General features: G+C 31.2%; 1 long non-coding RNA gene across 1 annotated transcript; it reads left to right on the top strand.

Moving 5' to 3' along the window:
* The first annotated feature begins 10,267 nt into the window (after positions 1 to 10,267).
* On the top strand, positions 10,268 to 12,261 carry LOC137616197 (uncharacterized). Its single transcript, XR_011039330.1, has 2 exons — positions 10,268 to 10,352; positions 11,615 to 12,261. It is a non-coding gene; the product is annotated as an uncharacterized lncRNA (long non-coding RNA).
* The last annotated feature ends 308 nt before the right edge of the window (positions 12,262 to 12,569 follow it).

Raw genomic sequence — 12,569 nt, 5'->3', positions numbered from 1 at the left:
TGTCCCTATGATCAACGCCCAAGCCACTCTCCATTCAAGCTAGGACCAAGGAGGGCCAGGTAATGGCTGCTAATGAGTCAGCAGATAGACCTATAGGCGCCCCCAAACCCCATATCATTAGCTCAAAAGGATGTTGCGGTTATAGACACTATAAAAAACTAACGAGTTTGAGTGGGACTCGAAGCCCAGTTCAGCAGACCGCTAGCAAAGACGTTTTCATTAGCCCACAACGTTTTTATTTTTTTTTGAATTTTCATCATTATTTTTGGAAAAGGTATGTGAGGAAAATTAAACCTACCAGACCTTTTTAAACAAACTTATGTTATAATTCATAACTTGCCTACCTTGCTGGGCTATAAATTCACTCAAAATTGAAAAATACGAGATATTATTTATTCAATTAAATGACCCTTTCTCATGATTAACAATTTCAAACTATATTTACAGTTACACAATATTACTCCCAGTTAGATATATTACCCATGTCAATCGCCCCTGTTCTCTTTTTCTAAAATTTATCAGATTATCCCTTTCATTCTTTTAGCCAAGTAGGAAACATCCAATTATATTGAGGGAATTCCATATATTACCCATAATCCTCTTTGAACGTTGCTAATCCTCTTCTCTTTTGCTCAGAAAAGAAATGATGGAAAGGGATTATGTCCTCGAGGGAGAGTATTTAAGGCTCTTTTAATTTAGTTCAAATGGTAATCTTCAAGTTTAATTGAAATGATCTAAGTACGTAAGTTTTACATGGATGTTGAATATGGTATATATATATATATATATATATATATATATATATATATATATATATATATATATATATGTATATATATGTATTTATATGTATGTATATATATATATGCATATATATTGTGTATATATATACATATATATATATATATATATATATATATATATATATATATATATATATATATATATATATATATATATGCAGTATTTATATATATATATATATATATATATATATATATATATATATATATATATATATATATATATATATATATATATATATATACATATATACAGTATTTATATATATACATATATATACATGTACCTATATATATTATATTTATTTATTTAAAAGCATGTGCTGCAAGTTTGAACTTTCGAAGTTCTACTGATTCAATTATCTGATTAGGAAGATCATTCCCCAATTTCCATAAAGTAAAGGAAATATAAATGCAAACGTTCGTAATGTAATGTTGGATATACTTTTCATTTAGCTTTACGTTTTAGCTTATAAGTTAGAAATCTTAAACGAGGAGTCACGTAATAATTATATTACCAACCAATTCCTCTTTGTTTAAGGGGTTAAATACTGCACCCTAGTTGTTCAGTGTCTACTTCCCTCTTGGTAAGGGTAGAAGAGACTCTTTGGCTATGGTAAGCAGCACTTCTAGGAGAAGGACACTCTAAAATAAAATTTATGTTCTCTAGTCTTAGGTAGTGCCATAGCCTCTGTACCATGGTCTTCCACTGTCTTGGGGTAGAGTTCTCTTGCTTGAGGATACACTCAGGCATACCATTCTACGTTGTTTCTCTTCCTCTTGTTATTTTGAATTTTTATAGTTTATATATGAAAGATTTATTCTTATATTGATATTGTTCTTAAACTTTTCTTTTAGTTCATTTCTTTATTTCCTTTCCTCACTGGGCTATTATCCCTGTTGGGTCCCTTGGGCTTATAGCATCCTTCTTTTCCTTCTAGGGTTGTGGCATATAATAATAATAATAATAATAATAATAATAATAATATACTGGAGCGAAAAATTAAAGAATATAATAACAATCGTGGAGCCAGTATGGGATTAGGGATCCTCAAGAAATCCTTAATCCTTCTCTCGTGTTTCTCTCATCGTTTCCTACTCGGGAATATAATGATGAGGTTTCTAGGCCTAAAATTATAATAGGCCTACCAGTCAAGCAAGATTACATGAAATTTGAATGAAAAAAATTATAAACATTTTGAAAATGTTTCCAATTCTTATTGATTTTAGGTATATCGATTCCTCTTTGGACTTATTCTATTACAAAGGTAAAGAATAACTTATTATTATTATTATTATTATTATTATTATTATTATTATTATTATTATTATTATTATTATTATTATTATCATTACTAGGTAAGCTACAACTCTATTTGGAAAAGCGGGATGCTATAATTATGCCCAAGGGCTCCAATAGGAAAACAAATAGCCCTGTGAAGAAAGGAAACAAAGAAATAAATAAATCACAAAAGCAGTAATGAACAATCGAAATATTTTAAAAATATTAACATTAAAACAAAGACTATAAAAACAAGAAAATAAATAAATATAAGAGAAAAACATAAGGGGAGACACAAAGGAATGGTCACAATATCCTCCCATTGGAACAGAATATTTATTTTTAATAAAAACTTGGTGTTTCTCTCGTCTCCTGTTTATCCGGAAAAGGGGAGTTTCATTTCAACAACACAGGGCATTTCCTGCCTTCAACCCACGAGTTGCAATGGTATTTCTCTCCAGTGCCAACTGATGGCAGTTCTTCCTGGTTTACTTGTTACCTTTTTCCTAATGGTCTCTAGTAATTTTTGTTTTCTAGGTAAAATAAAGTCTTCTCATTATTCTAATGATGATTAATGGGTTTGAGATGTGCTTGCCAGTATACGCAAAACATGCAGACAAGCACAAACGCAAACATGCACATGCACACAGTGATAATGAATTTGATAGGCTATTTTTTTAATCAAATAAAGTCTACTCATTGATTAAATGATGTTTAATGAGTTGGGATGTGCTTGCCAGCACACGCAAAACACATACAGACATAAGCACAAACGCAAACACGCTCACACACAGTGAGAATGAATTTAATAGACTGAAAAATATTTTTCTTGGTCAAATAAAGTCTTCATTATTTTAATGATGCTTAATGAGTTTGGGATGAGCTTGCCTGTACTCATACTAGATCAGACATATAGGCACACAAACACACATGCACGGATAATGAATTTAATAGACTGTAATTTTTTCTTTTTTTCCTTGGTCAAATAAGCTCTTCTCATTATCTTAATGATGCTTAATGAGTTTGGGATGTGCTTTCCTGTACACATACAAAAAGAACAGACAGAAAAAACCACACAAACACACACACAGGGATAATGAATTTAATAGACTGTAATTTTATGTTTTTTTTCTTGGTCAAATAAACTCTTCTCATTATCTAAATGATGCTTAATGAGTTTGGGATGTGCTTGCCAATACACATACAAAAAGAGACAGACAGAGGAACACATAAGCACACACACAGGGATGATGAATTTAATAAACAGTAAATTTTTGTTCGACAAATCAAGATTGGAGTCATCAGCTGATAACTGAATAAAAGAACATTACTTGAAATAGTTTAATCGCCGAAAATCTTAAAAAAAAAAAAACTTTCTCAATGTTTTTTTTTTGAGCCATCTATTGGAATTTCTCGTATTTCACATTGCTCCATGATTTCTTATCTTTGGTTATTTAGAAATTGTATTTTTTATTCTAGCATAGATTTTATTGAAGCTGAATCTTTTCATGAATTAATTTTATCGTTATCCAATATACTTTAATTACTATAAATCATGTAGAACGATTGTATCTTAAGCTAAAACTCGTTTAAGTTTCTTTAAGTTTTTATATTCTATAAAGGAAAGATTTATTTTAATGTTGTTAATGTTCTTAAAATATTTTATTTTGATTGTTCATTACTTCTCTTGTAGTTTATCTATTTCCTTATTCCCTCTCCTCATTAGGCTATTTTTCCCTGTTGGAGCTCTTAGGCTTATTGCATCCTGCTTTTCTAAATAGGGTTGTAGCTTAGCTAACAACAACAACAACAACAACAACAATAATAATAATAATAATAATAATAATAATAATAATAATAATAATAATAATAATAATGTTACAAATGCAACTAAACACAGTAAATTACGTTGCTGTGACAAGGAAATGGCTTTAATGAAGTAGCATTAAAAAAAAAAAAGAAAAAAAAAATGCAGATTTCACTTTTGAAATCAGGTACGACCCACTCTCTAGATTGAAGCCATTAATAATTTACATGACCTGCATGGACTGTGTTTGTGGATGGATTTATTGCAAATGTACCCTGGACCCGCGAGCACCCAAAAAAGGGAATTTATAAAATATTTGCGAGCGGGTTTATCAAGAGTTTCATTATAAGGTATAAATTGGCCTTAGTGGGAAAACATATGTTATTATTATTGTTATTATTATTATTATTATTATTATTATTATTGTTATTATTATTATTATTATTATTATTATTATTACTTGCTAAGCTACAACCCTAGTTGGAAAAGCAAGATGCTATGAGCCCAGGGGCTCCAACAGGGAAAATAGCCAAGTGAGTAAAGGAAACAAGGAAACAGAGAATTAATTAACAATTAAAATGAATTATTTACGAACAGTAACAACAATTAAAATAATTATTTCATATATAAAGTATAAAAATTATAAAATAAAATTGATATGATATGAATATATATCACTAACACTTGTGATTTAATGAATGTATAAAATCAAACCATTGTTCTCTACGCTTGGGTAGTGCCATAGCCTCTGTACCATGGTCTTCCATTGTCTTGGGGTAGAGTTCTATTGCTTGAGGGTACACTTGGGAACTCTATTCAATTAACCGATTAGGAAGATCATTCCCCAATTTCCATAAAGTAAAGTAAATATAAATGCAAACGTTCGTAATGTAATGTTGGATATACTTTTCATTTAGTTTTACTTTTTAGCTTATAATTTAGAAATCTCAGACGAGGAGTCACATAATAATTATATTACCAACCAATTCGTCTTTGTTCAAGGGGTTAACTACTGCACCCTAGTTGTTCAGTGTCTACTTCCCTCTTGGTAAGGGTAGATGAGACTCTTTGGCTAAGGTAAGCAGCTCTTCTAGGAGAAGGACACTCCAAAATCAAACCTATGTTCTCTAGTCTTAGGTTGTGCCATAGCCTCTGTACCATGGTCGTCCACTGTCTTGGGTAGAGTTCTCTTGCTTGAGGATACACTCAGGCTTACTATTCTACGTTGTTTCTCTTCCTCTTGTTATTTTGAAATTGTTATAGTTTGTATATGAAACATTTATTCCTATGTTGATATTGTTCTTAAACTTCTCTTTTAGTTTATTTCCTTTTATTTCCTTGTTTCCTTTCCTCACTGGGCTATTATCCTTGTTGGGGCCCTTGGGCTTATAGCATCCTGCTGTTCCTTCTAGGGTGTTAGCTTAGCAAATAATAATAATAATAATAATAATAATAATAATAATAATAATAATAATAATATACTGGACTGAAAAATTAAAGAACATAATAACAATCGTGGAGCCAGTAGGGGATTAAGGATCCTCAAGAAATCCTTAATCCTTCTCTCGTGTTTCTCTCATCGTTTCCTACTCGGGAAATTAGTGATGAGGTTTCTAGGCCTAAAATTATAATAGGCCTACCAGTCTAGCAAGATTACATGAAATTTGAATGATAAGAATTATAAAAATGTTGAAAATGTTTCCAATTCTTATAGATTTCAGGTATATTGACTCCTCTTTTGACTTATTCTATTACAAAGGTAAAGAATAACTTATTATCATTATCATTTTTATTACTATAATTATTATCATTATTATCATTATTATTATTATCATTATTATTATTATTATCATTATTATTATTCTCATTATTATTATTATTATTATTATTATTATTATTATTATTATTATTATTATTATTATCATTATTATTATTATTATTATTATTACTAGCTAAGCTACAACCCTTTTTGGAAAAGCAGGATGCTATAAGCCCAAGGGCTCCAACAGGAAAAAAAATAGCTCAGTGAGGAAAGGAAATAAAGAAATAAATAAATCACAAAAGAAGTAATGAACAATCAAAATATTTTAAAAACATTAACATTAAAACAAAGACTATAAAAACAAGAAAATAAATAAATATAAGAGAAAAACATAAGGGGAGACACAAAGGAATGGTCATAATATCCTCCCATTGGAACAGAATATTTATTTTTAATAAAAACTTGGTGTTTCTCTCATCTCCTGTTTATCCGGAAAAGGGGAGTTTCATTTCAACAACACAGGGCATTTCCTGCCTTCAACCCACGAGTTGCAATGGTATTTCTCTCCAGTGCCAACTGATGGCAGTTCTTCCTGGTTTACTTGTTACCTTTTTCCTAATGGTCTCTAGTAATTTTTGTTTTCTAGGTAAAATAAAGTCTTCTCATTATTCTAATGATGATTAATGGGTTTGAGATGTGCTTGCCAGTATACGCAAAACATGCAGACAAGCACAAACGCAAACATGCACACGCAAACAGTGATAAGGAATTCAATAGACTATTTGTTTAATCAAATAAAGTCTATTCATTAATTAAATGATGTTTGATGAGTTGGGATGTGCTTGCCAGCACACGCAAAACACATATAGACACAGGCACAAACGCAAACACGCTCACACACAGTGATAATGAATTTAATAGACTGAAAAATATTTTTCTTGGTCAAATAAAGTCTTTTCATTATTTTAATGATGCTTAATGAGTTTGGGATGAGCTTGCCTGTACACATACTAGATCAGACATATAGGCAAACAAACACACACACACACGGATAATGAATTTAATAGACTGTAATTTTTTCTTTTTTTCCTTGGTCAAATAAGCTCTTCTCATTATCTTAATGATGCTTAATGAGTTTGGGATGTGCTTTCCTGTACACATACAAAAAGAACAGACAGAAAAACACACAAACACACACACAAGGATAATGAATTTAATAGACTGTAATTTTGTGTTTTTTTCTTGGTCAAATAAACTCTTCTTATTATCTAAATGATGCTTAATGAGTTTGGGATGTGCTTGCCAATACGCATACAAAAAGAGACAGACAGAGGAACACACGAACACACACACAAAGGGATAATGAATTTAATACACCGTAAATTTTTATTTGAAAAATCAAGAGTGAAGTCATCAGCAGATAACTGAATAAAAGAACAATACTTGAAATAGTTTAATTGCCGAAAATCTTTAAAAAAAAAAACTTTCTCAATGTTTTTATGACCCATCTGTTGGAATTTCTCGTATTTCACATTGCTCCACTGTTTCTTAATCTTTGGCTATCTAGAAATTGTATTTTTTATTCTAGCATAGATTTTATTGAAGCTGAATCTTTTCATGAATGAATTTTATCGTTATCCAATATACTTTAATTACTATAAATCATGTAGAACGATTGTATCTTAAGCTAAAACTCGTTTAAATTTCTTTAAGTTTTATATTCTATAAATGCAAGATTTATCTTAATGTTGTTATTCTTAAAATATTTTATTTTGATTGTTTATTACTTCTCTTGTAGTTTATCTATTTCCTTATTCCCTCTCCTCATTAGGATATTTTTCCTTGTTAGAGCTCTTGGGCTTATTGCATCCTGTTTTTCTAAATAGGGTTGTAGCTCAGCTAATAATAATAATAATAATAATAATAATAATAATTATAATAATAATAATAATAATAATAATTTTCAATAAGTTACAAATGTAACTAAGCACAGTAAATTACGTTGCTGTGACAGGGAAATGGCTTTAATGAAGTAACATTAAACAAAAAAAACAAATGCAGATTTCACTTTTGAAATCAGGTACGACCCACTCTCTAGATTGAAGCCATTAATAATTTACATGACCTGCATGGACTGTGTTTGTGGATGGATTTATTGCAAATGTACCCTGGACCCGCGAGCACCCAAAAAAGGGAATTTATAAAATATTTGCGAGCGGGTTTATCAAGAGTTTCATTATAAGGTATAAATTGGCCTTAGTGGGAAAACATATGTTGTTATTATTATTATTATTATTATTATTATTATTATTATTATTATTATTATTATTATTATTACTTGCTAAGCTACAACCCTAGTTGGAAAAGCAAGATGCTATGAGCCCAGGGGCTCCAACAGGGGAAATAGCCAAGTGATTAAAGGAAACAGAGAATTAATTAACAATTAAACTGAATTATTTAAGAACCGTAACAACAATTAAAATAATTATTTCATATATAAACTATAAAAATTATAAAATAAAATTGATATGGTATGAATATATATCACTAACACTTGTGATTTAATCAATGTATAAAATCAAACCATTGTTCTCTACGCTTGGGTAGTGCCATAGCCTTTGTACCATGGTCTTCCACTGTCTTCGGGTAGAGTTCTATTGCTTGAGGGTACACTTGGGAACTCTATTCTATCTTGTTTCTCTTCATCTTCTTATTTTGAAGTTTTATTCTCTTGTTATTTTGAAGCTTTCATAGTTTACATAAGAATGATTTGTTTTAATGTTAAATCACATCTTAAACTTCTCTTGTAGTTTATTTCCTTAATTCCTTTTCTTACTGGGCTAAACTTCTCTTGCAGTTTATTTCCTTATTTCCTTATTTCCTTTCCTTGCTGGGCTAAACTTCTCTTGTAGTATATGCCCTTATTTCCTTTCCTTACTGGGCTAAACTTCTCTTATAGTTTATTTCCTTATTTCCTTTCGTTACTGGGCTAAACTTCTCTTGTAGTTTATTTCCTTATTCCGTTTCCTTACTGGGCTAAACTTCTCTTGTAGTTTATTTTCTTATTTCCTTTCCTTACTGGGCTAAACTTCTCTTGTAGTTTATTTCCTTATTTTCTTTCCTTGCTGGGCTAAACTTCTCTTGTAGTTTATTTCCTTATTTCCTTTCCTTACTGGGCCAAACTTCTCTTGTAGTTTATATCCTTATTACCTTTCCCTGCTGGGCTAAACTTCTCTTGTAGTTTATTTCCTTATTTCCTTTTCTTGCTGGGATAAACTTCTCTTGTAGTTTATTTCCTTATATCCTTACTGGGTGTATTACACTGCCCTCGTCTTGAGCCTTAGGTGTTAAGAAGGAGAATGTGTTGTGTACTTTTGCCTAAGATTTATTTACTTCACCAAGAAGGTTATGCGATTGAATCTGTTTAATTATTCGTCTGACTGTATGTCTATGGACAGGATTACGTCATAAGTACTTGATGGATTTTGACGAAATTTCCACACATATAGATCTTAAGTCATGGATGACCACATTAATTTTTGGATGTGATCCGGATCCGGATCCGGATCTGAATTCTAGATCCAAATCTGGATTCTAGATCCAGATCTGGATTCTAGATCCGGATCTGGATTCTAGGTCTGGATCTGGATTCTAGATCCGGATCTGGATTCTAGATCCGGATCTGGATTCTAGATCTAGATCTGGATTCTAGATCAGGATCTGCATTGCAGATCTGGATCTGGATTCTAGATCCGGATCTGGATTCTAGATCCGGATCTGCATTCCAGATTCGGATCTGGACTCTAGATCCGGATCTGGATTCTAGATCAGTATCTGGATTGTAGATCCAGATCTGGATTTTAGATCCGAATTTGTATTTTTTGATATTTTAAAGAAAACGTCAAAATGAATAAACGGGTTTGAATAAAATTTCCACCACAGATAGATCTTAAGTCATGGACGACCCCATTAAATTTTGGAGATGATCCCGATCCGGATTCTAGATCCGGATTTCCATTTTCCACCATTTTAGAAATAATTTCAAAAAATTGACGAATTTTTACGAAATTTCCACCACAGATAGATCTTAAGTCATGGACGACTCCATTAACCTTTGGCGGAAGTCCGAAATCTCTGATTGGTTTTGTTTGGGAATAAAAGTAAATGAAAAATTTTAAGATATTCCCAAATTTATCCTATCTCTCGAGAACTTCCTATGCTATCAACATATATTTTATTTCATAAACAGACCTTGTTTTATAAACCTCTTAATACTTTACTTCATTGTTAACGTTTCTTTCATGATGTATCCATCCCTTGCCTTTTATATCATAGGCTCCTGTTCTGATGTTCATTTTTCTATGAACATTGTAATTTTCAAGTTTATGATGATGATGTTTTAGTTTATTCACATAATTTTATGCGATATTCTATCCATATTGAAACCACAACAATCATACCAGTTACCTTACTTGGTGCTGCCATCTGTTGGTCGCCCGACAAACAACCATGAGGGTACCTGTAGAAAGATTGACTTCCAGACTTCGTAGTCCTTTGCTTGCAAATCGGGAGTTTTTGAATCTTTCTTTGGAATAGCATGTCTATCAGAATTTCGGTTGTTATATTAGTTAGTTAGTGGAATGTTAAATAACTTTTTTTGAAGGTGGACTAAGACTTCTGTTCGTCGAGTTCTTTATGGTATGTATTGTTAACGATGTATTATTTTAAGATTCAACATTTTTGTTTGGCTAACTCTTATTTTTTCTAATTGAAGAATTGTTGCTTCAATTTTTTTTCTAGCTTTGAGCAGTTTTGTTAGTGTTTGTTAATGGTTTGTACATATTTGGTTCAAGCTTTATATTGGCCAAATTCTACTGATTTTTCTTTTGCAATACTTTTCATCGCTGAAATGTTTATCGAATGGAACTTTTATATAGAGCTGCTTTTTTTAAATATATTTTTCTGGGTGCAGAATTTGCGGTAGTTTCTACCCTAAGTTTCAAGTTAGGATTTGGGTTAATTACATTAGTTTTATTAAATTTAATCCTAAAGTTAGACCTAGAATTTTAAAGCAACTAGAGTTTATGGTTTTCGGCTCAGGATCTGGGGCCTGACACTCACTCCTGAATGTGGGTGACTTTACAAGCCGGCAAATCTTGAAGCTTTAAGAGTTCTAAATCTAAAGCTATAAATCCTAATTAAATTATCCAGTTAGGTAGGGTTTTGTATATGTACCTACTTCACTCCTGGACAATAATTTGCCCACTTTATATTACCTTCATACATATAGGTTAATGTTTAACTCGAAGGTTTTCCAGTTAACGATCTTGCGCCTATAACATTCATAACTGAATTTAAAATAACCTAACTAGTTGGCCAACTTAGTAGTCTTAGTTTCCTTAGTCTTTGCAAAATTTAATTTTACCTCGCTATTTGGCAAATTTTTGAGCTAGTTCCCTTATCTCGGTAGCCTTTTCCTATATATAAATTCCCAATAAAGTTGTCTGACTAGTTAGTCAACTTGTAGATTTTGTTAACTAAATAGTTTTAAGATTAAACTTGTATGTTGCAGTTAAGGTTTGGGACACATGAAGTTACTTTTCTAATGTTAGCGACACCATTTTTGTGGGTCTACTTTATAAACCTATTTTTCTGTAGTGATAAACTAGTATAACTTTGTAGCTTTTAATTAAGACATCTAAATGTTACGGTTAGTTGTTAGGATATTTTAAGCCATTATTTACGAAACCTTTAAATTTCAGAGGTTAGTCCGATAGGGTTGATAAAGTGTTTTTTGCATTCTGCTTACATATAACTGTCAGAATGGATTCTTTCTTTTAGTTTGTGCCACCTTCATAAAATTATAATTTGGGTAGTGATGGATTTTTGGTGTCTTTATTAACTTCCAAGAACTATTTTTACAGAATTCTCTTGACAGTATATTTTTTTCTTCTTGACAGGTGTGGTAAAGGGCATCATCTGGATTTTTATATCGAACCGCAAAATGCCAAGATTTCTTAAATTGCTAAAAATTTTTTTAATATTTCGGCAGCAGCTTATAAGACTTCTACGAAGCTTCGAAATGCCATATTTCGTTGGAACCACTTAAGCTACACGTGCTGTTTCGTTCAGCAGCTTTAACTACTTGGTCCTTCGGTAAGTGGACACTGGAAGGGACTGCAAAGAAGTTTTATTCAAATGTGAATAAGTTGATTTATTTGAATAAATTTAGACTTATAATAATTTTTTGAAGTTTTCTCATTGTTGTATAGTTATGAATTTGAACCAAATTTCGTATTTTCCAATATTGGTGAATTGAAAGATCAGAAGAGATTAAAGCCTGAAATCTTTTATTTTCACTTTGAAGAACTCGAGGCCTTCGTTGAGGTATTACTCAATGTACTGGTATGACTTGAGGTTTGAACGAAGTAAGAGACAAAGGGTAACATGGAAATCTTAAGGTGCACTGGTATTTAAGGTAGCTGTACTATGTCTGTACAAAATTATATATTAATAGATATGGTAAAATATACCCTGTATTTACTGATAAAATTGACAAGGAAATGGATTTAGATTCTAAATTGTAAAATATAACTTAATACAAATTTCTGGCAGTTCATTAACCGATCATAATAAAATGGCCTATTATAGGCAATAGATGGCAAAGAGTAACCCCATGAACAAACACTTGCAGGTAACACATAGCTTCTTAGACCGGCCCCTAGATTATAGCTGAAGATACAAGCATACAGCAAGTCAAATGGGTCCTTCATTGGGTAGTTTGAAACCTTTAATTTCATTGAATATTTAGGCAAATTCTGCTACAAACAGCATATTGGCATCCAATTTTACATATTTAGTAGAGTAAGGTTTTATAGTTTCTTTCAGTAAGTGATACGCATGTTACGATAATTA

Source organism: Palaemon carinicauda, chromosome 22 (assembly GCF_036898095.1).
Source record: "Palaemon carinicauda isolate YSFRI2023 chromosome 22, ASM3689809v2, whole genome shotgun sequence".
Lineage (NCBI taxonomy): Eukaryota > Metazoa > Arthropoda > Malacostraca > Decapoda > Palaemonidae > Palaemon > Palaemon carinicauda.
Note: the sequence above shows the minus strand (reverse complement) of the source record. Positions and strands in the feature narration are given on the sequence as shown.